Source organism: Hemiscyllium ocellatum, chromosome 19 (assembly GCF_020745735.1).
Source record: "Hemiscyllium ocellatum isolate sHemOce1 chromosome 19, sHemOce1.pat.X.cur, whole genome shotgun sequence".
NCBI lineage: Eukaryota > Metazoa > Chordata > Chondrichthyes > Orectolobiformes > Hemiscylliidae > Hemiscyllium > Hemiscyllium ocellatum.
The window spans coordinates 40,929,228-40,956,331 of NC_083419.1; positions in this window are offsets into that span (position 1 = coordinate 40,929,228).

Genomic DNA, 27,104 nt, shown 5'->3' on the forward strand with positions numbered 1-27,104 from the left:
GTTCAAAATGCCTGCCTTTTTAAAATCCCCTCAACATCAGATCGTCTCATTGGTTTGGTGTGGCAAAATAATAAATTCGAATTCAATTGGGTTTTAGTATCCTGGGCATAATTTAAACTGATTGGTTAGATGCAACTTTTTGTCAAAATAGCAACCAACTCAGTTTTTTTAGGTTTGATTAGATGATATCTATTTCACAGCCAAATGTTACATTTCTTTAATTTTCCAGTACATTCTGAGACTGCTAGTTAGTCACATGACAGGTGCTTGTAAGCTCTCAGTGCAAAACAGCATTCACTCTCTGATAAAGGTACAGTACATACCTTCAACTTCATAGTGTAATGAAGTTCCAAAATCTTTGTTAACTAAGATACTCAATGACAAAACAGATTCTGAAGGGCTAAAGACTCCAAATCAAACTGAGAGGGAGGGGCATTTCTTCGAGTCAGAAGAGCATAGCAACACTTAAAGGTAGAATGTCTGTGGGCTATTTTATTTTCTAATGTGGCAGGGCTACAGCTTTGGACCAAGACAAACAGGAGTTCTATTCCAAGCCCATTGAAAAGCAAAACAAATACCAAGGTGTTGCTGAACCGTTTTATTATGTTCTTCAGTGTCTATTTATTTTCAGACCAGGTTTATGACTACATTCAGGACTATTTGCATTTTATTTTAAATGAACCTCTAAAATATAATAATTATATCCTCCACAATTGGATTACTCATTCCTTTTGCCTTTGAAATCATTTAAATAGCTATTCAGCTTGAGAAATATTGTGGATCTTTAGTAGAGGTGAGTTATAATTGACTAATGTTCAGGTAAATGTTTTGGAAATGTTGAAATTTCATTACTAGAAATTACTATTCAGTTCCTAGCTCATAATAAATATATTTTTGATATATTCTATCTATTTTGGAAAAAGTGAAATGCGGTTGCTCATATTAAAATGAATGGCATAATCAACATGACTGTTGCTGGCAAATATCAATTACAATTACAAGATTTATTTAAAGTTGCACAAACACAGAATGTTCTTCACATAGCACCAGGCAGGTCTGATTGTTTGATGTAGGTGAGAGAGTGAACCACATTGTTAGAGGTACAATGCTTCAATTGAGACCATAAAGAGAATATCTGTTTACCTGTTCACATATATGTAACTATTTGGATAAGATCTGATGGCTGTTGCATAGTCTGGGCTAACGTTTATTGCTCAGCTTCATCGTGAGATTGGACTTTTTCTCTCTCGCTCTCTCTCTAGGGCATGATGGTGGGCATCAAGTGGCAGACTATGTTGCCAGCGCATCTGGCAGGCATCAGGCTCTCCTTACCTACCATGGTAGGGGGTGGGGGTGGTGAGGTTAAGTCAAAGGCAGCCCCATGGAGGCACTCTACCTTAAATGGTGGTTTCATTGTCTTTGTGCTTTTGATGAAAGCTTTGAAAAGTCTCTGAAAGGCCACCCTCTTGATGGGCCATTTTCCTAGTTGTTACCTTGTTGCCCAGCAGGGTGAACCTCCAAGGCCTCTGATTGCCTCCCCTGTTTTCCGGCATTAACAGGCTGTCCACCACCTTCACTTGGACAGGGAACCATTCTCCATGGCAATTAACTTTTAAATTTGTCAGTTTCCAAAGGATGAAGTATTTGGGACCAGGAGATGTTCCTTTCTTCACTTCCCTGGGGAAAGATCAGCCACCTATCTCACTGTGCTCATCACCATAGTACTTAGTTAAACACTAACTATGCCTTATATAACTTGCTATAATGTGACACCTATTTCCTGTCGCAGTAGATTCCTAATATTACATTTCTATCATCATATTAATTCTAAAGTAGCTGAACAGGAAATAGGAAATGGTTAAAGGAAGAAGAAGTGAGAGATGCACTATCAGGCCAATCAATGAAAAAATACCAATTATGAAATCCTGAATGGTGATTTATAAAAACCTATTGATAACTCAAAGAAACTGCTCAAAAGCCTTTTTTTAAAAACAACGCTGGCTTTACTAATTTGTTTTATCAGCAACTGAAATTTCAGAGGAGGAATATTTTTCATAATAATCACATCTGGTTAATGGTGGGTTTTCAGCAGAAATGGTTGGAAATAGGGTACTCAGACTCACAGACATCTTCCCTCCCTCTCCGAGATTAAACATTTCCTCTGTAACTTCTTTGCTGCTCACACCTCTGTTGTGAACAAAATGGATAAAGAGCACCCAATGGACATAGCAGACTTAGATTTTCAGAAAGTCTTTGATAAAGTCCTCCAAACGAAGCTGGTTAGAAAAAAGGAAGAGGAGGTGATGTAATGGCATAGACTAAAGACAGATTAATAGCAGACAGAAGATAGAGAGTAGGAATAAATGGGTCATTCCCACATTGGTAGGCTGTGACTAGTGGGGTACTGCAAGGACTCTAGTATATCAATGATTTGACATGGAAGGAAAAAAAGGAAGGAGAAATTAGAGTACAAGACAAAGTTAGTTATATTAAAACAGACAGTAAGCATAGCGAAATTTGAGATTTGTGGATCAGTTGAGGTTTTGGATGTAGGTTTGCTCGCAGGGCTGGAAGGTTCATTTCCAGACGTTTCATTACCCTACTAAGTAACATCTTCAATGCTGAAAATTCCAGCTTTCTATCTATATGTTTGGGTTTCTTTGGGTTGATGATATCATTTCCGGTGATGATATTATTTCCGGTGGTGAAGTCATTTCCTGTTCCTTTTCTCAGGGCATGGTAGATGGGGTATAACTCGATGTGTTTGTTGATAGAGTTCCAGTTGGAATGCCATGCTTCTAGGAATCCTCATGCTTGTCTTTGTTTGGCATATCCTAGGATGGATGTGTTGTCCCAATCGAAGTGGTGTCTTTCCTCATCCGTAAGTGAGGATACTAGCAAGAGAGGGTCATGTCTTTTTGAGGCTAGTTGGTGTTCATATATCCTGGTGGCTAGTTTTCTGCCTGTTTGTCCAATGTAGTGTTTGTTACAGTCCTTGCACGGTATTTTGTAAGTGACACTGGTTTTGATCGTTGTCTATATAGGGTCTTTCAAGTTCATTAGCTGCTGTTTTAGTGTGTTGGTGGGTTTAGTGGGTTTGTGGGCTACCAAACGGAGAGTGGCTAGGGAAGTTTTATGGCTGCTTGTTTGGGTTTGTTGCTAAGAAATCGGCAGACTGTATTCATTGGGTACCCATTCTTTTTGAGTAGACGTTATAAGTGATTTTACTTTGCTCTACATAGTTCCTCTGTGCTACAGTGTGTGGTGATTCATAGAAATAATGTTCTGATGCAGCTTTGTTTGTGGATGTTGGGATGATTGCTCCTGTACTTCAATATTTGGTCCGTGTGTGTTGTTTTCCTGTAGACACTGGTTTGAAGTTCCCCATTAGTTGTTCGCTCTACTGTGACATCAAGGAATGGCAGTTTGTTATTGTTTTCCTCCTCTTCAATGAATTTTATGCCATTAAAGGGTATTATTGATGGTCTTGAAGATTTCCTGTAATTTGTTTCGTTTAGTGATGACAAAGGTGTCATCCACATAGCGGACCAAAGTTTGGGTTGGTAGGTTGGCAGAGTTGTTTGTTCAAGTCTCTGCATTACTGCCTCTGCTAAGAACCCTGATATCAGAGATCCCATGGGTGTTCTGTTGTTTTGTCTGTAGGTTTTGTTGTTGAAGGTGAAGTGTGTGGTAAGGCATAGGTCCACTAGCTTGATGATACCATTGATGAAGTTAGTGGTATTTGGTGTATGTGTTTTTGGGTCTTCTAATAGTGTAGTCAGTGTTTCCTTAGCCAGGTTAATGTTGGTTGATGTAAGCAGGGCTGTTACATCAAAGGAGATCATTATTTCATCCTCTTCTATCTTAGTGTCTTTGATGGTCTTCAGGAATTCTTGGGTGGAGTGGGTGGGTGTTGCCGATTTCTCAGCAACAAACCCAAACAAGCAGACCAAACACGTCCAGAAACCCTAGCTGCTCTCCCCTACATCAAAGACATCTCAGAAATGACTGCCAGACTACTCAGACCCCTTAGCATCATGGTAGCCCACAAACCCACCAACACACTAAAATAGCAGTTAATGAACTTGAAAGACTATACAAACAATGAGCAAAACTAATGTCATTTACAAAATACTGTGCAACGACTGTAACAACGCTACATTGAACATTCAGGCAGAAAACTAGCCGCCAGGATACATGAACACCACCTAGCCACAAAAAGACATGACCCTCTCTTACTAGTATCCTCACATACGGATGAGGAAGGAACCACTTCAACTGGAACAACATATCCATCATAGGACAAGCCAAACAAAGACACACACGAGAATTCCCCGAAACATGGCATTCCAACCGGAACTCTATCAACAAACACATTGAGTTAGACCCCATCTACCACCCCCTGAGAAAAGGATCAGGAAGTGACTTCACCAAAGGAAATAACATCACCACAGGAAATGACATCACCAAAGAAACTCAAACATATAATAGAAAGTAGGAATTTTCAGCATTGCTTTGCCTGAGGCCCACTAAAAATGTTACCTAGTTGGGTAACGAAATGTCAGGAAATGAACCTTCCAGCTCAGCAAGCAAACCTACATACAGACAGTAAGCATTTCTGAAGGCATTTATAAAGAATAAAGAGTAAGGAAGCATTGGTTATATAAAGAGTGAGGCTAGAGAATCAGTAATAAAAAATATATTAATTGCAGTTGAATTGAACAGAAATTTTGCAGCTTTATCTGCTATGGAGGACATTCAGAAATAATTGTGAATCAAGGATGTTGAGAGGAACTTAAGCATAGTAGTATTCATCTAGAAAAGAGTACTGCAGAAATTCCTGAAAACAGGCCATTTTGTTAAATTTTTCTTTCTTGTTCTCAATAGGCAAATTCATAGAAAATAACAATGTAAAACAGAAAAACAGCATTTTGTGCAATGCAAAATCAGAACTCACAGAGTCAGATAACATATTAACATGCTTAGAAAGATGATCAGGAAGCAGAAAACAGATACAGAAAAATATGGATCATTTCTCAGTTTACTCAAATATGATGAGTGGCGTACCACAGGAATCAATGTCCTCACAATACCTAATCTGATTTGAATGAAGGAACCAAATGTACGATGTAAAATTTGCTGATGATACAAAAAGAGTTAAGAAAGTAAGTTTTGAAGAGAATATAAGGAGTCTGCAAATGAATATATGCAGGTTAAGCAAGTGATCCAAAAATTGGTGCATAGAGTGAAATATGAAGTGTACACTTTGACAGGAAGGTTAGAACAGCAGCATAATATTGAAATTGAAAGAGATTTCACAGGTCTGATGTACAAAGAGATCTGTATGTCCTTATACTTGAATCACATAAGGTTAGTATGTGCAGGTACAACAAGTGATTTTGAGGAGAAATTAAATTTATTGTTTATTGCAAGGGGTATGGAATGTAATAGTAGAGATACTTGGTCACAGTTTTATAGCACCCTGATAAGACCATAACTGTGGTTTTGGTCTTCTTTCTTTAAGAAAGGATGTGGTTGTGTTGGAGGCAGTTTAGAAAAGCAATTCAATTGGTTGAGAGGAAATTGTCTTATGAGGAAACATGGTTCATCCTAGACATCCTCAACGTGACCTCCCAACTCCTATACTCAATACTCTGACCAATAAAGGAAAGCATACCAAACACCACCTTTGCTATCTAGCTGTAATTCCACTTTCAAGAAGCTATGAACCTGTACTCCGAGGTCTCTTTGTTCAGCAACACTCTCCAGTTCCTTATCATTAAGTGTAAGTCTTGCCCTGATTTGCCTTTCCAAAATGCAGCACTTTACATTTATCTAAATTAAACTCCATCTGATACTCCTCAGCCTATTGGCCCATCTGATCAGGATCCACTGTACTCTCAGGTAATCTTCTTCGTTATCCACTACATCTCCAATTTTGGTGTCATCTGCAAATTTACTAACTATACCTCTTATGTTCACATCATCCAAGTTATGTGCAGCAAAATATTGACAGAGGAATATCCAAATGTTACAACACCTTTTACAGGCAACTATATATTTATGTATATTTTTCTCTAAAATTCCACAACAATCTTTGAAATCTGAAGATATAAGACTTCACAATTGTTGAAGTTAATTTTTCGATGAAGATCAGTTGTTTGACAATAATTAAGTCTTACTATGTCATTAAAAATACATCAAGACTAGAATGATCACTTTGTTATAATTCCAGCTTTAGTCCATATCTATCAAATTGGTTTGGAAACTTTAGACCATTCAATATATTTGAAGGGGAGCTGGGTGGTTAGATGCCATTTTCATGTAGCTCACAGAGTAATGTTGTATCTCAGACAGTGGTCTGGATTTAATGATGGTGATGGGGTTCTGACTCATCATTTGTAGAACAAATGAAAAACATGTTTCTTCAGTAAAAGGCGTATTTAAGTTAGACATTTAACTAACCAGTATCAGACTTTCTTGGGGATTTATGAACCTGGCAGCAGTAATACTGTCTCAGCAACTTTCAGTCAATCAAAGCTGTAGCTCTCCATTACTAGCAATGTCAGTGTTGTTGCTTGGGGTAGTGCTCCACAGACTCTGGATCTGTGGATTCAGATGTGTAAGTCTGGAATAGGATACAGGAGAGGGAAAGGTAGGTAAGGGCTTCAGCCTTCTCTTCTCTGTGCTGGGTCATTCAATTGACAACTACTTAGCTATGAATATGGACACTCCCAGTGGACTACTGGCCTCTAGGAGGCACTGGAAAGTCAATCTTGGAAGTCACCAGGAAATTCCAGTGGGCTCAGTAATGAGTCAAATTGACATCCTGCCGTGAACTGTGAGTTTCTTGCATCGGTTACTTCCTACCTCTGACTTACTCATAGAACTAGGTTAGAAACTGATACATGACCTCTCCCACTATTAAGTGGACTGGCCAACATGTTTCCTACCCCAATGAGGTGGCTTAAGTGCCATCTATTTGCTCCTGCAATTTCCTGTTTAATTACGTATATGCTCTTGTCATAAGTTTTAATCCACTTTACACATCAGTAACGACAAATGCTAATATCCTCACCATTATTTTCACAGCATGATAAACCTGTTAGTGTTCTTGGGATCGACACTGGTTATGGGGGAGAATTAGCTACTGAGTAATTTTGATTTAAATATTTTGGGTTAAAAAAAGTATTAGAATATCCACTATTTTATGTCCATTCCTCAGCAGGTCTGACAGCATTGTTATTCAGAACAACCGAGTTACTGGGTAAGACACAGTCCACACAAGTTCTAGGTATAGAGGTGAGCAGGTGCTAAAATTAGCACCAGTTGCCAGCATACCAATTCCCTGTCTGCATACTATGGCAGGATATCTTGCAGGCATGAGTGGGGCAAGAGACAAGGCTACATGCCCACTAACAGTTGAAACAGTTCATGAAATAAAAACAGAAATTGCTGAAGAAACTCATCAGGTCTGACAACATCTGCAGAGAGAAAACACAGTTAACGTTTTGAGTCCAGTGGCCTTTCTGATCTTCAGTACTTTGATTCATTGAATTTGTTAATGACCAGTTAACACCAATTATTGGTGGCTACCTGAGATTTTCCACTCAGTCAAAAGGTCTCAGGATGTGGCAGGGACTCTTGAACTGCCTGGAGGCAGGCCCCTGGTAACAGGCCAGAGTTGGGGTGAGGGACAGTGTACCAACAGATTTATACCCAAATTCTCTGGTCTCCAGATCATCAAAGATGTGGTGTATGACAAAAGATGTGCATCAGGAATCTGCAGAAGTCATGATGTGCAGACATGTGGAAATTATATTGGAATTATTGGGAATATCCCTTGTCCAATCACTGGCCACACAATTGGCCGGCAAGCCCTTTGACCACCCAAATACTCCCTCCACCCAACTCAACCTAAATACACCACAACCTGTCGACTATCTCTTGACCAGCTGACTACCCATTAGACCACCCATGCAGCATTATCCCAAGACACAACCCAACTACCATTGACCCCATGAACCAGCTGGCTATTCTTCTAACACCCAACTACCCCAACCCAACCTAACTACTCCCCTAATCACACTATATCCCAACCACTGCATTGACCTAACCTGAACAACTGGTTACCCCATCTCAAACATCCAACTACTCCCCATCCTCTCCCAAGTGTGACCAGAGATATACAGGAAGGAAGTTGTTAGAATTTAGATAGGTTTAAGTGAATGACCAAGAATTTAGCAAAATTTGAAGCTATCTACTTTTGTACATGAAATACAAAACATTATTATGCTGGTACAAGAAGTAAGGCAAATGAAATTTTGACCTTTATTCCAAATGGAAGTGAGTATATAAGTAAGGAATGTTAGGGTTGCATAAGGCATTGGTAAGATTGAAGCAGGTCTTGGTCCAACAGGTTTATTTGGAAGTACAAGCTTTCAAAGCGCTGCTCCTACCTGATGAACGAAAAACACTCCAAAAGCTTATACTTCCAAATAAACCTGTCGGACTATAATCCGGTGCTGTGTGATTTTTAACTTTGTCCACCCCAGTCCAACACCAGCACCTCCACATCACTGTGCCTGGTACATTGTATAGTATTTTGTTCCCTTAATTCAGAAGGGATTTATCCATCAAAATCAGTTATTATTGTGACATCAACTAGAGATTTTTTGGGCATTGATAAATATTGAGATCTTTGCTAGCTGAACACATCAGAGTCTGCTGAAAGTCTTGATCTGTCCACATGGGTGGTAGTGCATGGGATGTGTCCACTTCTAATGGGCTGATTCGCACTGCTCAGACACCTGGGTCTCCCTGAGAGTCTTTCCTTTCAATTAGCGCGCTGTACAAGATCTTTTTTAACAAACACTCATCAGACAATCTGCAACTTTCCTGCCATCTTATCTCAATACTCTTCTGCAGAATGTCCATGCCAGTCAGTCTCCACAACCACCTGATGAAGGACCAGCGCTCTGAAAGCTAATGCTTCCAAATAAACCTGTTGAACTATAACCTGGCGTTATGAAATTTTTAACCATATCAGTCAGAGAATCTTAGTTACCTTGTTATCTGATTTTGAGTAGTCTCTAACAACAGATAATGTGAAAGTGTGTGGCTTGTTTTCTTGTCTAAAGTAAACTGTCCATGTCTCATTATTGTTGGGAAACAAATTCCTCTTCAATATCAGTTAGTTATTCATCGAGAGCAAACAGCAACACTGTCCTTTGCCATACTGGCTTTGACTTCATCATCAATATAAATATCCTGGAGATATTACTACCAAGGTTGATGTTTTGTCAACTGCTTCAAATCTTTGACCATTTTCTGTAATGGTTGCTTTACACCTATCCATTGGAAGCAGAGAAGGATCACTATATTGCTTATTGGAACAAATGAATTTCCTTCAGAGGAAAGGTTGAGCAGGTTGGAAGAATGGTTTTTAGAATTTTTTTTGGAAGAATGAAGGATGATCTTACTGAAATATATCAAATTCTAGGATGTTTGATGGTGTGATACTGAGAATAAGTTTCCCTTTCAAGAGAAATTTAGAAGTGGTGGCATTATTGCCAACAACAGTTTATGAATTTAAGACAAGAAGTGAGGAGCAATTTTGATCTACTAGGGAGCCAAGAGAAATGTCGGGTCAAGCAGGAAAGGGGAGTTAAGACCACAATCATATCAGCAATGAACCTACTGAAAGACATAGTGAGGCTCTGGGCGCCAAATGGTCTATTTCTGTTTCTGTTTCTTATGTTTCTATGTCCTCTGATACCTAACAATGTATATGTAATACACAGTCATTTTAGACATAAGCTCTTAATCAGAAATGAAGGCTTCTCATCCTGATGAAAGGCTTATGCCTGAAACATTGATTCTCCCGCTCCTTGAACACTGCTGTGCTTTTCCAGCACCAAAGTCTCGACTCTGATCTCCAACATATGCAGTCTTCACTTTCTTCTGTATGTAAAACACAGATGCATACATGTCTAATTTTATGATGTTATTCTAATGCCTATTTCATCAAATTGAAAACAGTGTCCTTTTCCAGGTATGACTGTACAGGGCATATTAAGAATTAAACATCCCATCAAGTAAAAAACAATTTATTTTCAAATTATTGAATTGAACTTCTTTTACTCAATTAGACTTGAGACACTGATAATAAATAAATATTTTGCCTATGTATGCATAAATATTACTTTATATAGTGATGTGAAACGTGCTCCCACCTTAAATTTAAATGTTCAATTATGGATGTTTAATCATGAATTTAGTCAGAAATTTGTATGAATTACCAATAAGTTCTCTTGCACCTATCATTTTGATTTCCCTCCTGATTTGTCAGGTCAATGACAGGCATTACGCAGATGTTTCATAATGGCATTCAGTCACACTAATCTAACCATAAAAGTAAGTGATGATATTGAAGAAAATTCATTGTGCGGTTGTTTCAGCTTGTTTATCTAATTTAACCTCAGCTTCCAATATTCAGAACTTATTGGGTGTGTTGAAGAAGCGGCAAACGTTAGAGCAACTTTATTCAGAAAACAAGAAAGGTATGAATCCTTACTATAATCTTGAACAGACACAACCTCCATTCCATGAGGTATCGCCAAATCCTTCTGAAGTAGTATTTTATCGTGAGTATGCTGATAACCAACGAAGTTACCTTCACCCTTACACAGATGGAGCTTCTTATCCTGAGAATGATAAATTAAAGGAATACCATGCTTCTCCTGAAGTTACAAAACCTCTTAACCGCATGGTGGAACCTCTTCCTGATCCCAAGGCCATCACCGCTGCTGGTCCTTCATTAAATCTCACCAGTAATGATGACATAGGGCAACAGTATTATTCTGAGGTTCTAGCACAGCCTACTACTGAGATGACGCATTCACCTTATCCTGATGATGTATCTCTAATAAATGGTGAAGTGGCACCACCACTGAATTCCAAAATGACATTCTTATCAACTCCTGATGAGTCTTCACTGTCACCTCCTGAAATGAAACCAGTGCCTGTTCCTGAAGTACTGCCACCGTCTTCACCCAAAGTGGCAGCTCAACCTTATGGCTCACCTCAAATGGCACCTCATTCAGTGCCTGTTGCAACACTTCCAAATTCACCTGAAGTGGCACCACCTCAGTCACCTGAAGGGGCACCACCCCAATCACCTGGATTGGCACTGCCAGTTTTACCTGAATTGGCATTGCCAGCTTTGCATGAAGATGCACCACCACAATCACCTGGATTTGCACTTTCACCCATTATGGCTTTACCACAAACACAAGACATGGCAGTGTCAGCTTCACCTGATGTGGCATCATCACAATCACCTGAATTGACACCATCCTCACCGGAATTGGCATCTTCATCATCTGAATTGGCATTGCCATCTTCATCTAAATTGGCAGCAACTTCACTCGAGGTTGCATCACCTCATTCACCTGAAATGGCACTGCCATCTTCACCTGATGTAACATCACCACGTTCACCTGAAGTGGTACCTTCATCTTCAACTGAGAAGACAACACCAAAGGCACCCAACACTGCACTGCCATCTTCACCTGAACTGGCACAATCACAACCACCTGAACTAACACCAAACTCGCCAGAATTGGCACCACCGTCTTCAGCTGATGTGGCACCACAAAGATCATCTGAACTGATAACACCATCTTCACCTGAACTGGCATTGCCACAATCACCTGATGTGGCACCACCACGATCACCTGAACTGGCACAGCCACCTTCATTTGATGTGGGACCACCACGATCACCTGATGTGGCATCACAATCACCTGATGTGGCACAACAATCACCTGATGTGGCACCACCTCTTTTGCCTGAACCACCACCACCATCACCTGATGTGGCACCACTACAATCACCTCATGTGGCACCACCTCGATCACCTTATTTAGCAGCACCACCTTCACCTGATGTGGCACCACCACTTTCACCTGGTGTGGCACAATCTTCACCTGATGTGGCACCACCACCTCGTTCACCTGATGTAGCACTACCACAATCACCTGATGTAGCACCACCTCGTTCACCTGATATAGCACCACAACCTTCACCTGATGTGGCACCACCACAATCACCTGATGTGGCATCACCTCGTTCACCCGATATAGCACCGCAACCTTCACCTGATGCAGCACCACCACAATCACCTGATGTGGCATCACCTCGTTCACCTGATGTGGCACCACCACCTTCACCTGATGTAGCACCTCAACCTTCACCTGATGTGGCACCACAACCTTCACCTGATGTGGCACCACCTCGTTCACCTGATGCGGCACCACCACAGTCACCTGATGTGGCACCACAACCTTCACCTGATGTGGCACCACCACCATCACCTGATGTGGCACCACCTCGTTCACCTGATGTGGCACCACCTCGTTCACCTGATGTGGCACCACCACAGTCACCTGATGTGGCACCACAACCTTCACCTGATGTGGCACCACCTCGTTCACCTGATGTGGCACCACCACAGTCACCTGATGTGGCACCACCTCATTCACCTGATGTGGCACCACCACAGTCACCTGATGTGGCACCACAACCTTCACCTGATGTGGCACCACCACCATCACCTGATGTGGCACCACCACCATCACCTGATGTGGCACCACCTCGTTCACCTGATGTGGCACCACCACAGTCACCTGATGTGGCACCACAACCTTCACCTGATGTGGCACCACCTCGTTCACCTGATGCGGCACCACCACAGTCACCTGATGTGGCACCACTTCAATCACCTGATGCGGCACCACCACAGTCACCTGATGTAGCACTACCTCAATCACCTGATGTGGCACCACCTCGTTCACCTGATGTGGCAGCACCACAGTCACCTGATGTGGCACCACCTCAATCACCTGATGTGGCAGCACCACGGTCACCTGATGTGGCACCACCTCAATCACCTGATGTGGCACCACCTCGTTCACCTGATGCGCCACCACCACAATCACTTGATGTGGCAGCACCACGGTCACCTGATGTGGCACCACCACCTTCACCTGATGTAGCATCACCTCGATCTCCTGAATTGGCAGTTCCATCTTCATTTGATGTGGGACCACCTCAATCACCTGATGTAGCACCACCACCTTCACCTGGTGTGGCACCACTACCTTCAACAGATATTGCAACACCTCGATCACCTGATGTAGCACCACAACCTTTACCTAATGTGGGACCACCACCTTCAACTGATGTGGGACCACTGCAATCACCTGGTGTGGCACCACAACCTTCATCCGATGTGACACCACTGCAATCACATGAACTGGCACCATCTCTTTCATCTGATGTGGCACCACAATCACCCAATGTGGCAGCACCAGGATCACCAAATGTGGCACCACCACGATCACCTGATGTGGCACCACCACTTTCACCTGATGTGGCACCACCACGATCACCTGAGGTGGCACCACAACTTTCACCTCTTGTGGCACCACCACGATCACCTGAGGTGGCACCACAACTTTCACCTGATGTGGCAACACCACTTTCACCTGGTGTGACATCACAATCTTCACCTGATGTGGCACCACCTCGTTCACCTGATGTGGCACCACCACGATCACCTGAGGTGGCACCACAACCTTCACCTGATGTGGCAACACCACGATCACCTGATGTGGCACCACCACTTTCACCTGGTGTGACATCACAATCTTCACCTGAGGTGGCACCACAACCTTCACCTGATGTGGCACCACCACCATCACCTGGATTGGCACCACCATCTTCATCAGATGTGGCACCACCATCTTCACCTAATGTGGCACCAAAACCTTCACCTGAACTGGCACTATCACCTCCATCTGAGGTGGCAGCACCACGATCACCTGAATTCAAACCACCATCTTCCCCTGATGTGGCACCACCACGAGCACCTGAGTTAGCACCACCACAATCACCACCATCACCTGAACTAGCGTCGGCATCTTCACCTGATGTGACACCACCACATTCACCTGATATGGCCGCACCACAATCACCTGAATTAGCATCACAGCAATCACCTGAATTCAATGTACCATCTTCACCTGCAGTGACAGCACCACGACCACCTGAATTGGCATCACCACAATCACCTGATGTTGCAGTGCCACGAGCACCTGACGTGGTACCACCACGATCACCTGAACTGGCGTCACCACAATCACCCAAAATGGCACCACCATCTTCACCTGATGTGCCATCACCACAATCACTTGATGTGGCACTACCAAGATCACCTGAACTGGCTCCTCCTTCACATGAAAAGGCACTAGCACAATCACCTGAATTAGTATTAGTACCTTCACCTGAACTGACACCTCCATCTTCACCTGACATGGCAGCCCCTCGATCACCAGAACTGGGACCATCACCATCCCCTGAATTGGCACCTTCTTCACTTGAAGTTGCACCACCACAGTCATCTGAATTGGCACTACTGCAATCAGCTGAAGTAGCATCATCACAAATACCTGAATCAGCACCATCCTCTTTTCCTGTTATAGCAGCCCCACATTCCCCTGAATTAGTACCATCATTGTCATCACCTGAAATGGTATCACTACCTTCCCCTGATGTGGCATTACTACAGTCATCTGAATCGGCATTATCTTCTTCACCTGAAGTGATGCCACCATTGTCACCTGAATTAGCAGCACCAACTTTTCCTATTGTCGCAGCACTACAATCACCTGACATGGTACTAGGTCTTTCACCTGAATTGGCACCTCAGTTTTCTGCTGAGATAGCAAAACCATGGTCAACTGAATTGGGACCATCATCGTCACTTGATGTGGCTCCACAACAATCACCTGAATTGGCTTCACAGTCTTCATCTGAAGTTGCACCATTCCAATCACCTAAAGCAGCAACATTGTTTTCACCTGAATTGATGCCACCACGAGCACCTGAATTCAAATCACTATCTTCACTTGAAGTGGCAGCACCAAGATCACCAGATGTGGCACCACTTGCACGAACAGTATCTTCACCATTTTCAACTGAGATGGCACAATCATCATCATCTGAAGTGGCATCACTATTTTCACCCGAAGCAGCATCAGTATCTTCATTTGACATGGCGTCACCATTTCCACTGGAAGTGATATCACCATTTTCACCTGAATTTGCACCGCCATTTTCATCTGAATTGGTACCTCGATCTTCGCCTGAAGTGGAATTACTGCAATTACCTGGATTGGCATCTTCATTATCAGCTGATGGGGTAATTCTGCCAATGTCTGATATGGTATCATCTCCTGACTTGGCACTTCCACCTCCACCTGGCAAGACATCTTCATTATCACCTGCATTAACACGTATTCCATCATATCTGCCTTCACATGATCAAGCTCCTCCATCCTCATTTGACATGGCCTCTCTATCCTCATCTGGCACAATATCTTCATTTTCCCCTTACTCACATGATATGAGTTCCCCATCACTTGTCATGAGATCCCCATCATCACCTGAAGTAGCCCATCCAACTTATTCTGAAACGGTATTGATGCACCCTCCTGAAATGAGGACTCCTGCTTATCTTGAAGTAGCACGTAAGCCTTTTCCTAAAGCAGCTTCTTCAGCATTTCCTCAAATGATGTCCCCACATCATCCTGAGCTGAAGTCTCTACCTTATGAAAAAATGGTATCCCAACCTAAGCCTGAAATAACATCTCCATCTTATCTTAAACTAAAAACTTCTTCAAATCCTAAAGTAATAGCTTCACCTTATGCTAAAGTGAAGTCCTCAGCTCATCCTAAACAGCTACCTCTGGCCTATCCTGAAGTGGGACATTCTAATTATCAAGAAGTGATGTCACCACCTAATCCAGAAATGGCATTTCATCCTTATCCTGAAGTTATGACCTCATCACATCTTGAAACACCATCCCAACTTCATTCTGAAAGGGGATCTCTGCCTTATTCTGAAAAGGTACAACCATCTCCTCCCAAAATGAAACCTTTGCTTGAACCTTCCCCGTACCTTAGATTAGACCCTCACCCTTACACTGGAATGGAATCCTTCCATAATCCTAGAATGAAATCACCACCTTACCCCAAAGTAGGAGCTCATCCTGCAGCAAATCCTGAAGAACCACTTTCTGTTTTACAAAGAGAAGTAACTTCGTCAGGACTTGCAACGCTACTGCATCGTAAAAAATCTTATCCACAACATTCTGCTAAGAAGCAAAAATTGGATGAATCTCACCCTTATGTTGAAATAAAGCCTGAAGCAGCTGTTCAGAACTCTAAACATTCCTGCCGCCCTGGGTGGACTTATCACAAATACATATCATCCTGCTATCAATTTTTCCCTAAGTTGAAAAAAACCTGGATAGAAGCCGAGGTAAGACAAAAAAATCTTAACTTTATTTTTTCCTTAAATATTCGTTGTTGAGATGTGTGCTTTGGTGGTGAGAACAGTCGTTAAGGTGTTTATGACAAACCTCTATAGCCATCCAGATTGTATACTGTAAAAATTAAGTCACCAATTCCCAGAGGACCATAGAGCTGCTTTCTCACCTGAGGGTCACTAATCCTCAGGCGAGGGGAGAGGTTGAGAATGTAGGACATTTATGCTGACCTCAGCCAGTACAGGAATTGAACCTGTGCTGTTGGCATCATTTTGCATCTCAATTACCACCCAAGACTGAGGTCAGATAGGGAGTTCCAAGATTTTGACAGAAACAATACGAAGTAACAGTGACGCAGGCCCAAGTCAGAATATTGAAATGAAAACTGAAATTGCTGGAGAAATTCAGAAGTCTGACAGTATCTGTTTAGAGAGAAAAAGTTAATGTTTGAGTCGAATGTACTGAAGTTCTGAAGAAGAGTCACATTAGACTCTCTCCAAAGATGCTGCTGGATCTACTGGGTTTTTTCAGCACTTTCTATTTTCATTTTGGATTTCTAGCATCAATAATACTTTGCTTTTATTGGCCATGGAATGTTGTTGGAAACTTGGAGGGTATGGTGTTCACAAGTCCCTGATTCTTTTGTTCTTACAGGAAGGGGAAGGGCAAGAATCTGGAAGGTAAAGCTGAAGAAGTCTTCAAGTTATTGCCAACCATTTCCAGTTAAGACACATTGCAGCTATATTTTGCCAATGATGGAGGGATTTAATATTCACAGTAGAGTTGCTAATCAATTGTCTTAGATGGTGTTGGGCTTTTCAGTGCTATATCCAATCATACTCCTGACTTGTGACTTATTGGCTGTATTACCTTTTGGGAATCAATAGAAATGCCACTTAAAATAGAATCAACAACCTTAATTTCTGCTTATTCAAATACATTAACATCACCATATTATCTTCCACCTCCCCCCCCCCCCTACATAACCAATGTTCTGGGATTTAAAAGTTTAACTAAACCAGCAATATAAATACGACAAGAGTTAACCAGACGCTTGGAATTCTATGGAGAGTAACTTAACTCTTGAAGCACAAAATCCTCCCCCCCCCCACACCTATGAGGCACAAATTAGGAGTCTGATGAAATACTCTCTACTTGCCCCTCAATAAGCACAGCTGTGACAACACTCAGCAAGTTGATACCATTCAAGCCAAGGTAGCCTGCTTGATCATCATACCATCCAGCAAGTGAAACATCTGCTCCCTCCACCGTTGACACGCTGTGACAGAAGTCTGCATAACAAAATGTATTGCAGCACCATGTCAAGACTCCTTTAGTAGCAGCTTGCAAATTCTCAAGCTGTACCATCTAGTAGGACAATGAATTGGAATCTCACCACCTGTAAATTCCCCTCCAAGTTAATTTAGAACTGTCTCACTATTTATTCACTGTTGTTGAAATAGAATCCTGGAACCCTTTCCGAGCAGCATACGAATTACCACAGTTCAATAAGCTGGCTCACCACCACCTTCTTCATAGTAGCACAGTACTACATATGCATACAGCTTAAGCAGCAAGTGATAAACAAAGCTAAGAGATTCCACAACCAACAGAGCCCATCTAAGCTTTGCAGTCCTGTTGCATCCAATTGTGAAGTGTAGTGGATAACTAAATAGTTCACTTGAGGAGGCTCTGCAAATATTCGTAACCTCAATGATAGGGGAGCCCAGAACATCGGTACGAAAGATGAGGCTGAAGCAGTTGCAATATTGTCAGCCAGAAGTGCTGCGAGAATGGAGAGATTCACAGCATCACAGATACCAATCTTCAACCTATTTGGTTCACTCCATGTGGTATCAAGAAATGATTGAAGGTACTGGATACCTCAAAAATTATGGTCCCTGACAACATACTGCTATAACATTGAAGACATACGCTTGAGAACTTGCTGTTCCCCTAACCAAACTCTTCCAGTATAGGTTTGACCTATACTGACAAAAGTGTAAATTTACCCAGATAGCTCCAATACAAAGAAAGCAGAACAAGTCCAACCTGGCCTATTATCATCCCGTCAGTGTAGAGTCAGTCATCAGCACAGTAATGGAAGGGGTCAACAACACTTTCATCAAGCAGCACTTCCTTGGCACTAACCTGATTACTGATGCTCGGTTTGGGTTCTGCCAGTGCCACTAGGTTTCTGATCTCATTTCAGCCTTGGTTCAAACATGGTCAAAAGAATTGAGCTCTAGAAAAAAGATGAGAGTGACTGCCCTTACCATCAAGGCCACATTTGACCAAGTGTGGCATCAAGGAGCTCTGGCAAAACTAATGTCAATGGGAATTAACGGGGAAAAAAATAGCCTGTTGTTTGGAGTCAAATCTGGCACAAAGAAAAATGGCTGTGACTGTAGGAGGTCAGTCACTTCATCTCCAGGACATAGAAACATAGAAATAACAGAAGGAGGAGGCAATTTGGCTCTTCAAGACTGCTCATTCATTCAATATAAACATGATAACAATCCAACTAAGTCTCCTGTTCCAATTTTCTCCCCATACCCTTTAACCCCAACAATTGGATGTAACTCCTTCTTGAAAACTTCAATTTTTTTGTGATCAACCACTTTCTGTGGCAGAGAATTCCACAGGATCACTTGGGGGAAGACATTCCTCCTCATCTCACTGCTAAATGACCTACCACATATCCTTAAACCGTTATCCCTCATTCTAGACTGCCGAGTTATTAGGAACAAACTTCCTGTGTTTATCATGTTTAGTGATAGAATCTTACAGTTTTCTGTGTCATTTCCCCCCATTCGTCTAATATAGTTCTAACTGATCCAGACTCTCTTCATTTGTCAATCCTGCCTCCCAGGAATTAGGCTGGTACACCTTCATTGCACTCACTCCATAGCCAGAGCACCCTTCCTCAGGTAAGGAGACCAAAACTGTACACATCATCCACACACAGACATTTCAGTTGGAATTCTTTAGGGTAGTGTCCTTGGCCCAACCATCTTCAACAACTTCATCATTGATGGGGCGCACGGTGGCTCAGTGGTTAGCACTGCTGCCTCACAGCACCAGGATCCCAGGTTCGATTCCAGCCTCAGGTGACTGTCTGTGTGGAGTTTGCACATTCTCCCTGTGTCTGTGAGGGTTTGCTCCAGTTTCCATTCACAATCAAAGATTGCAGACCAGGTGAATTGGCCATGCTAAATTGCCCATAGTGTTGGGTGCATTAGTCAGAGGGAAATGGGTCTGGGTGGGTTACTCTTCGGAGGGTCGGTGTGGACAGGTTGGGCCGAAGGGCCTGTTTACACACTGTAGGGAATCTAAAAAAAATTCTACCCTCCATCATGAGGTCAGAACATAGGACATAGAAAAGTACAGCCCAGAACAGACCCTTTGGCCCATGATGTTGTGCCGAAGGCTAATCCTAATGTAAAGTAAAATAACTTAACCTACACACCCCTCAACTCACTGCTATCCATGTGCATGCTCAGCAATCACTTAAATGTCCCTAATGACTCTGCTTCCACCACCACCGCTGGCAACACATTCCATGCATTCACAACTCTCTGCGTAAAGAACCTACCTCTCACGTCCTCTCTATAGCTTTCTCCTAATACCGTAAAACTATAACCCCTCATGGCAGTGAATCCTGCCCTGGGGAAAAGTCTCTGGCTATTGACTCTATCTATTCCTCTCATTATTTTGTACACCTCTATCAGATCTCCTCTCTTCCTCCTTCTCTCCAGAGAGAAAAGTCTGAGCCTATTCAACCTCTCTTCATAAGGCAAGTTCTCCAAACCAGGGAGTATCCTGATAAACCTTCTTTCTGCCCTCTCCAAAGCCTCTGTATCTTAACCTATTGTAAGGCGACCAGAACTGGAAGCAATATTCCAAATGTGGTCTCACCAGGAACTTGTACAGCTGTAGCAAAACCTCACAGCTCTTAAACTCGATCCCCCTGTTAATGAAAGCCAAAACACCATATGCTTTATTAACAACCCTATCCACTTGGATGGCAACTTTGAGGGATTATGTACTTGCACACCCAGATCCTTCTGTTCCTCCACAATGCCAAGAATCCTGTCTTTAATCCTATATTCAGCATTCAAGTTCGACCTTCCAAAATGCATCACTTTGCATTTATCCAGGTTGAACTCCATCTGCCATTTCTCAGCCCAGCTCTGCATCCTGTCTATGTTGCACTGCAGCCTGCAATAGCCCTCGATACTATCAACGGCACCTCCAACCTGAGCATCATTTGCAAATTTACTAACCCATCCCTCAGCCTCCTCATCCAAGTCATTTATAAAAACTACAAAGAGCAGAGGCCCAAGAACATAGCTTTGCGGGACTCCACTCAACACTGACCTCCAGGCAGAACACTTTCTATCTGCAACCACTCTCTGCCTTCTGTCAGCCAACTAATTCTGAATTCAGATAGCCAACTCACCCAATATCCCATACGTCCTGACTTTATGAATGAGCATATCATGGGGAGCCTTATCAAATACCTTGCTGAAGTCCATATACACCACATCCACTGCTCGACCTTTATCAACCTGTCTTGTCATCTCCTCAAAGAACTCAACAAGATTTGTGAGGCATGACCTGCCCCTCACAAAGCCATGCTGACTGCCTTTAATCACTCTATGCTTTGCCAAATAATCATAAATCCTATCCCTCAGAATTCTTTCCAAAACTTGCTGGCCACAGACGTAAGACTGACTGGTCTGTAATTGCCAGCGATTTCCCTATTCCCCTTCTTGAAAAGAGGAACAACATCCACCTTCCTCCAATCCTTCAGTATGACTCCCGTGGAGAGTAAGGGGGCAAAGATCTTCACCAGCGGCTTAGAACCTCCTTTCTCGCTTCCCGGAGCAGCCTAAGATAAATCTGGTCTGGCCCTGGGGAATGATCAATCTCAATGTTTTCCAAAATTTCCAGCACATCAACTTCCTCAATCTTGATCTGATCAAGCCTATATCCCAGCTTCTCTAAGTTCTCATTCACAACAAGGTCCCTTTCCTTAGTGAAAACCAAAGCAAAAAAACTCATTGAGGGCTTCCCCTATCTCCTCAGACTCCACGCACAAGTTCCCTGCACTATTCGTGATTGGCCCTACTTCTCCCTGATCATTCTCTTATTCCTCACGTATGAGTAAAATGCCTTTGGGTTTTCCCTAATTCTTCTTGCCATGTCTTTTTCCTTCCCCCTCCTGTCTCTCCTCAGTTCATTTCTGAGCCCCTTTGTAGCAAGCTTGTAATCCTCTAAAGCTGTGCTGGATCCTTGCTTCCTCCACCTTACATAAGCTGCCACCTTCGTTTTGACGAGAAGCTCCTCTGTTCTTGTCATCCAAGATTCCTTAATCTTACCCCTTCTTGCCTGTCTCAGAGGACCAAATTCATACATCACTCGCAACAACTGCTCCTTAAACAGTCTCCACATGTCTGCTGTGCTCTTTCGGTGGAACAATTGCTCCCAATCTGTACTTCCCAATTCCTGTCTGATACCGTCATAATTTCCTTCTCCCCAATTAAATATCTTCCCTTGGTAACTGCTCCTTTTCCTCTCCAAGGCTATGGTAAATGTGAGGCAGTTGTGATCACTATCACCAAAATGTTCTCCCAACTCGAGATCTGATACCTGTCTGGCTCATTGCTGAGCACCAAATCCAAAATGGCTTCTTCCCTCATCGGTCTGTCTACAGACTAAGTAAAGAAACCCTCCTGAACACACCTAACAAAAATGTTTCCAATCCAAACCATCTGCACTTAGGAGGTTCCAGTTCATAATGGGAAAATTGAAATCACCCATAACAACAACCCTGCTACATCTGCATTTTTCCAGAATCTGTCCACCTATGAAATCTTCAATCTCTCTACTGCTATTAGGGGATCTGTAGAAAACCCCCAATGAGATGGCTGCATCCTTGCTGTTCCTAACTTCTACCTGTACTGACTCAGTAGACAAACTTTCCTCAATAATGTTCATTTCTGTAGCTGTGATGCACTCTCTGATTAGCAATGCTGCACCCCCTCCTCTTTTACCACCTTCCCTGTTTTTTATAAATGTTCTAAACCATGGAAGCAACCATTCCTGCCCTTGTAAAACCCACATCTTCATTATGGCTACAACATCGTAGCCCCAAGTACTGATCCATGCTCTAAGTTCGTCACTCTCATTTCTGACACTTCTTGCATTAAAGCAGACACACTTTAACTGATTCCTTTGTTTCATCGTGTGAGAATCTTTCCTGATAGATTCACTACATCCTGTCACTGCCCCATCTGCAACTGCCCCGCTCTCAGATATGTGGCTCTGATTCCCACCCCTCTGGAAGTGGTATATTTGCTGAAGACTATACAACATTCAGTGTCTTTTGTGGCTCCTCAGATATTGAAACATCCTGATTCCATATACAAGCAAAACCTGGACAATATTAGACTTGGCTGACAAGTGACAATGTCAGGAACCTACCATCCAACAAGAAAAAAATCTAGCCAGGTCTCCTTGATGTCCAATTACGTTACATTTTGAATTGAATTGTCATCACTTCATGGGATGTTCTATCTCAACTCCACCCTGAAGTCCCCATAACCACAGATGATTGTTTTTAACAAGTTTGATTCAATCCATGTGTTACCATACAACAGTTGAAGATACAAGGTACCGCAAAGGCTATGAGCCCTGACAACATCTTGGCTCTAGTATTGAAAACATGTTGAACTCTAGCCTAGCAGTCCCACTGCAACTACAATACTAAACACTTAATCGACTTTTTAGATAATTGTCCAATATTGTTCTCTCTATAAAGACAAGGATAAATATAATTTGTCATTGTGTACCCATTCACCTTCTCTTGATCATCAGTAAAGTGGTGGAGAGTGTCATTGACTACTAACTGGCACTCAAATGCCAATATAGTTCTCAGCAACGCTCAGTTTGTGCTCTGTCATGGATACTTAGCTCCTAACTTTATTATAGGCTTGGTCCAAATGTGGAAAGTAAGATGTGAAATGACAATGATTGTTCTTGACTTCAAGGAAGCATTTGACTGACGTTGACGTCATGCAAAACTCACAATTCGAATCAGGAGGAACTACTTTATTTACCTAGAGTCATACTTAGCACAAAGGTAAATGGTTGTTGTTATTGGAAGTCAGTCACCTCTGGAGAAGGTGGGACTGGAGCCCAGACCTCCTGGCTCAGAGATAGAGACATTGCCATTGTACCACAAGAGCCCTATGAGTTCCATCATAATAGCCTATATCCAAAACTGTTTCATTAATTCTCTACCCTCGAATACAAGATTAGAAATGAAGATAAAAATCACACAACACCAGGTTATAGTCCAACAGGTTTAATTGGAAGCACATTAGCTTTCGGAGCAACGTTCCTTCATCAGGTGATTGTGGAAGGCTCAATCGTAACACAAAATTTATAGCAAAAATTTGCAGTGTGATGTAACTGAAACTATACATTGAAAAATTGATTGTCTGTTAAGCCTTTCGTCTGTTAGAATACAGTGATAGTTTCACTTCTTTCATGTGTAAATCACAAAAACTTTTTTTAAGAAGTTGCATTCTCGGGTTAGCTGTTAACAATGGTGATAGCTAGACAATATGTTGAAGGTGTTAGCTCCCCTGTGTTCTCTGTCTATGACCTGATGTTTAGATTGATTCTAATCCAAAAAGTGAGATAACAGAGTTTTACATAACATCATGCAGTTTTTGAGCTCAGAGTTCTACATGAATGTATGCAGTTTTTGAGCAAAGTGCAATGTAACTCTGCAAGTACAAATTCACCCGACAAAATATATGTGTGCGTGCATGTGGGTCTTTGTCTGTGTGTGTGTGTGTGTGTGTGTGTGTGTATCTGTCTGGGGTGGGGGTTGTGAGTGTGAGAAAGTGTGTGTGTGTGTGTGTGTGTGTGTAGTGAGTGCAGAGTGTCTGTGAGGGGGGTGCATGTTTGAGTGTGGGAGTGTGTGTGTCTATAAGGGTGTGTGTTGGTCTGTGTGCGTGTCTGTGTGTACCTGTGTCCGAGTGTGTGTGTGTGTAGGAATATCTATGTGTGTGTGTAGTGCAATGGTGATCACCTGTAATGTGACATGAACCCAAGGTAACAGTTGAGGCCTTCCCTGTGGGTACTATGCCTGGCAGCAGAGGAAAGTGGCCGAGCAGAGGCTGATAGCTAAGTTCGGTACCCATAGGGAGGGCCTCAACCGGGACCTTGGATTCATGTCACATTACAGGTGATCATCATTGCACTATACACACACACATAGATATTCCTACACACACACACTCTCACATACACACGGACACAGGTAAACACAGACACGCACACAGACATCCACACACACCCTTATAGACACACACACTCCCACACTCACACATGCACCCCCTCACAGACATTCTGCACTCACTACATACACACACACTTTCTCACACTCACAACCCCCACCCCGGACAGACAGACAGACACACACACACACACACACACACACAGACAAAGACCCACATGCACACATATATTTCGTGTGGTGAATTTGTACTTGCAGAGTTACATTGCACTTTGCTCAAAAACTGCATACATTCATGTAGAACTCTGAGCTCAAAAACTGCATGATGTTATGTAAAACTCTGTTATCTCACTTTTTGGATTAGAATCAATCTAAACATCAGGTCATAGACAGAGAACACAGGGGGCTAACACCTACAACATATTGTTTAGTATCACCATTGTTAACAGATAACCCGAAAATGCAACTTTAAAAAAAAGGGTTTGTGATTTACACATGAAAGACATGAAACTATCACTGTATTCTAACAGATGAAAAGTTTAACAGACAATCAATTTTTCAATGTATAATTTCAGTTACATCACACTGCAAACTTTTGCTATAAATTCTGTGTTACGATCGAGCCCTCCACAATCACCTGATGAAGGAGCGTCGCTCCGAAAGCTAGTGTGCTTCCAATTAAACCTGTTGGACTATAACCTGGTGTTGTGTGATTTTCAACTTTGTACGTCCCAGTCCAACACCGGCATCTCCAAATCAGAAATGAAGATATTCACTGGTGATGGAACAGTGTTCAGAAACATACTGATATGGTCTATGTCCATATGCAGCAGGACCTAAACAACATTCCACTTGGCCTACGTGGCAAGTAACATTTCCACTAAAAAGTGTGAGGCAGTGAATATCTCCAACAAGAGAGAATTTAGTTTTTTACAGTTCTCAGTCAATAGCATTACGAGCACTGAATCATCCATTACTAATATGCTATGTGTTACTGAACTGAACCAGCCACATAAACTGCATACTGACAACAGCAGGTCAGAGGAATGCAATGAATAACTCATTTCCTGGATCCCCACAGCTTCTCCAAACTCTGCAAGACACCAGTCAGGATTGCAGTGGAATACACTCCTTTTGACTTTAGAGGGGGATACAGCTCCAACAACACCCAAAATCTTACCCCTTCCAAGACAATTGGTAACTCTTCTACCACTTTCGATATTACTTCCTTCCAATATCAATGCATACTGGCAGCAGTGTGTACTCTTTACAAGATGCAATAAAGGAAATCATCAAAGTCCCTCTACTTCCCAAACTTTGCAATTAAGGACAGTGTTTACATGGGAACAGCATCACCTAAAAGCTCTCCTGCATGTGACACACCATCCTGACTTGGAATCAAAGACCTTTTGGAATGAAAAGCAAATATTTAGCCTAGTTAGGAAAGGCAGGAGACAAACAACAGGAGAATATTCTAATCTGCAGGATGTGACAAGGAGTAAAAAGTGAGGTCTGCAGATGCTGGAGATCAGAGCTGAAAATGTGTTGCTGGTTAAAGCACAGCAGGTCAGGCAGCATCCAAAGAACAGGAAATTCAACGTTTCGGGCCAGAGCCCTTCATCATCAGAGCATTCCTGATGAAGGGCTCTGGCCCGAAACGTCGAATTTCCTGTTCCTTGGATGCTGCCTGACCTGCTGCGCTTTTCCAGCAACACATTTTCAGCATGTGACAAGGAGTGTCTGGCAATTATCCTTCTTGAAGCTTCAGCAATTCAGCAATGATGACAGATGATAAGAGAGAAAACCATGTCATAATTTGTTAATGACACAAAGATAGGCAGCATTATAAGCAGAGTAGATGGAAGCATAAAATTAATCACTCGTAGAATGTGGTAACACTGGCTGGGCCAACATTTATTGTCTATCTCTACTTGTCCTTGGGAAGATAGTGGCGAGCTGTCCTTTTGAACCACTGCAGTCCACATCCTGTAGATAGATTCACAATGCTGTTAGGGAGGGAATTCCAGGATTTTGACCAATATTAACCAGATGAAGTAAATGGAAAAAGCCATGGCAATATTTCTTCAATACAGGCAAATGTGAAGTCATCCACTGTGGGCCTAAAAGAAGACTAGAGCAGGATATATCCTACATGGTGAAAAGTTAATATGTGGAAGAACAAAGAGACTTGGTGGTGGGTAGGTGGAGGTGGGAGTTGAAGGGTAGGTGAGGGGTGTCCATGTATATATATATTCAAAATGTTATGAAAAGGTGCAGAAAATAATCAAAAGATCAAACAGAATGTTGGCCTTCATAACTAGTAGATAACAGTGTAAGTGGATAGAAGCTTTGCTACAAAGTCTAGTATTGTGACTAGTTCTGGACAAAATAACTAA